The sequence below is a fragment of the Rutidosis leptorrhynchoides genome, chromosome 5 (genome assembly GCF_046630445.1).
Source record: "Rutidosis leptorrhynchoides isolate AG116_Rl617_1_P2 chromosome 5, CSIRO_AGI_Rlap_v1, whole genome shotgun sequence".
Classification (NCBI taxonomy): Eukaryota; Viridiplantae; Streptophyta; class Magnoliopsida; order Asterales; family Asteraceae; genus Rutidosis; species Rutidosis leptorrhynchoides.
In genome coordinates, this window is record NC_092337.1 from 286,963,871 (window position 1) to 286,967,332 (window position 3,462).

Genomic DNA, 3,462 nt, shown 5'->3' on the forward strand with positions numbered 1-3,462 from the left:
GACCCTAAACGGGTCAAACGGGTCAAAATGGACCTAAGTTGGTTAATGTTTGCGTTTAGTGCATAAACCTTGTTCTAAAATGTGTTTTGAACCTATCTTGGCAAATGATTAGGGTTTTGGTGCGAGATGAACCAATATTAGGGTTAGGTATCCAAATGGGTAAAAATGACCTAGAAATGGTGAGTGTTGCGAATTTGACCAACTTGAAAAAATGATTGATTATATATACTTTGTAATAGGTGCGTTACCTTGAAGTTTCAAGCTTGGTTTATTGATTCACCGAAGGCGAAAGGTGAGTGGAATAATTATATGCGTAGATATATAATGTATTTATTTGTAGTAGCGTGAGATGTGAAGTGTCGAAGTGTTAAGACACCACGTTTCACGCGACGAGTGAAGCACCGAGGTGTTAAGGTGCCACTCTAGGTAATTGACGGGTGAAGCATCGAGGTGTTAAGATGCCACTCAGGGTGAAGCATCGAGGTGTTAAGATGCCACCTAGGAGTGTAGTGTCGAGGTGTTAAGACACCACTCCGTAACCTAATGAGTGAAGCATCGAGGTGTTAAGATGCCACTCGGGGTGAAGTACCGAGGTGTTAAGGTGCCACCCTAGGGGTTAGTGATACGAGGTGTTAAGTACCCTAACGGATGTTATGAACACCGATAGCGTTTTCGCGAGCGCCATTCCCTTGTACGATTGGTTAACCATGGTTATTTGCATTGCAAGTGTAAGCATAATATATTATTCGAATTATATTATATGCGTTGCTATGCTAGCTTGTGGTATTGGAGATTTCTAGCTTGTATTCGAGATTATAAGCTAATTGTGTTGCTAGCATGTATGCGGTGTTTGAGTAAGTGATTTGCAAGTAGGTATATTATATATGTATGTGTATAATTATTGCATTCACTAAGCGTTAGCTTTCCCTCTCGTTGTTTACCATTTTATAGGTTCCGGCGTGGATAAGGGTAAGGGCATACGGTTGGATTAGAGATCCCGCTTGTTGGGGGACGCCTTTTGGATGTGTTAGCTTTTGGAGTTTGACCATGACTTGGGTAGTTTAATCCCAAACACCATGCTCATTGCGTCGTTTGGTACTTAAACTTTTTGATGGTCGAAACTCATATTTTGTATTAAACTCATAAAATGGCCGATGTGGGCCCCGCTTTGTAAAACTCCTTTTATTAATGGAATGTGTTAGTTTTACATATTTGAATATTTTTTTAAAAGCGTTTTGTCTAATTATGTCGGGAAGTGGCCGATCTTTTTCGCGTTTCATGACTTTTGGGACAGACCAGTTTGGCGCGCCGCGCGACCATATGGCGCGCCGCGCGACCATATGGCGCGCCGCGCTATATGCTGTTCCAGCAATTTTTTTTTATTTGTTATTTTTACGCGGGTTGTTCGTGGTTTGGTTTGGGTTGTTACAGTGTTGCGGTGGTGGGAGGCCGACGTGCTTCAACCCAACACATGAACATTTTGTTGCGTGTTGGTTCATATGGTGGCGTGGGAGGTTATATACCTTTCAATTTTGCAATGGATATATACATATATTCATATTTTAAATATTTTAAATAATTTACATAGAAGAAATAGAGTAGAAATTAAGAATATAGAAGAAGTAGAGAAGAAAAACGTACAGTTTAGTTTGGGGGAAGACGACTACAGAGATAAAATAATAAACCTAGTTTTGTAAAAATATATATTGGGTAGTGTTAAAATATGGGCTTGTCCATATATGAATATGGGCTTATCAATTAGACTTTAAAAACTTGTATAGTAGATGACAAAACTAGTAAATGATAACTTATTTTGTATTAAAAATTATACATACGACTGTAACTATAATTATACATATATAATATAATTATTATAATTATTAAATATGTAATATAATAATAGAATTAAAGTCAATATAAATGAAAGAAAAATGGAAAAAAATGAAAAAGAAATAAAAAATACCCCTAACACGCCACTCAGCACGCAACCCATTACACAGCAGTCTGACAGCACGCTCATCAAGCACCCGACCCCTACCCAGCAACACACCAACACGCCCTTCAGGGATAAAGATGGTCTAAAATGTTATGTGCAGCCAGCATAGGTTTGTTTATGTATAGACAGCAAATATCGCTGTGTCGAATGTTTAGTATGCTGCCTAGTCTACTAGCACAAGGTAGATAGTATTCTTCAAGTAGCACATGATGAGTACCCAACAAATCATGAAGATCAAGTGACTCAGCATAGAAGAACCAGCATAGCTGGTAAGCAGCTTACTACACAAGATGGCTATGCTCCATTACAAGCATAGTAGTTTCCTGAGTGGTCTACATCAATTGTACTATTCAATAGAAGTCAAAGACAAAGTTGAACAGAAAAGGACACGCGTCGGCGGCTGACAAGTGACCTTACAAGACCATGTGGGAATGCAGAAGTTTAACGCATGTGCAGACATGTGTAATACTTTGTCAACACCTATGGAACACAACATTCTATTTGTTTATTCAAATAGTGGTGCCAAACCAAATTGGGGTGTCCCTGCAAATAGCTACCAAAGAGGAAAGAAGAGAGCACGCTCTCTGATGCAGTTGTCCCCTCAAGTACAGACATCCTATGTACCAGCGGACAATAGAATAATTACATGGATAATAGGATTACTATAAATATAAGTGTCCATTGTTGTAATAACGTGTGGTGTGGGTTTTATTTATTTAGAGTCCAAACGTGTAATAGCTTAAGATATCCCCAATAGCTATAACTTAGGTTAATCTGCATCAACCAACTGTTATTCCGCCCAAAACAGTTGTAATTCTTTGTGATTCATATCAATAAAGAATAATCATTGAAAATTACCTTTGACTCTTATTTAAATTACTTGTTTGAATACTGAACTGTGATAACACTTAAGTTAAACAAAAGAATTGTATTCACCCCCCTCTACAATACTCCTGTTGTTAATCAACAGACTAACAACTGGTATCAGAGCTTTAGTCTTGATAATCTCATATCTTGGATATGAATTCTCTCATGGCTGCATATTCAAACTCAGCTAACCTTAAAAATGGTTCATCCAATAGACCACCTAAATTTGATAAAGATGAGTATGAAACCTGGAGAGCTAGGTTCTTGCTCCATCTTGAGTCTACTGAACCACTCATGCCTGGCATTGTTACTGATGGTCCATCCATCCCTACTGAAACAATTGATAGTGTTCCTGCTACAGCAGATGAAATGTCCCGTTCATATTGATTATAAACGTTTCATATTAATTGGTTTCGTTGTGAGGTTTTGACCTCTGTATGAGACGTTTTTCAAAGACTGCATTCGTTTTTAAAACAAACCATAACCTTTATTCTATCGATAAAGGTTTAATAGACATAACGTAGATTATCAAGTAATGATAATCTAAAATACAATTGTTACACACGACCATTTCATAATGGTTTACAATAATATTTTAC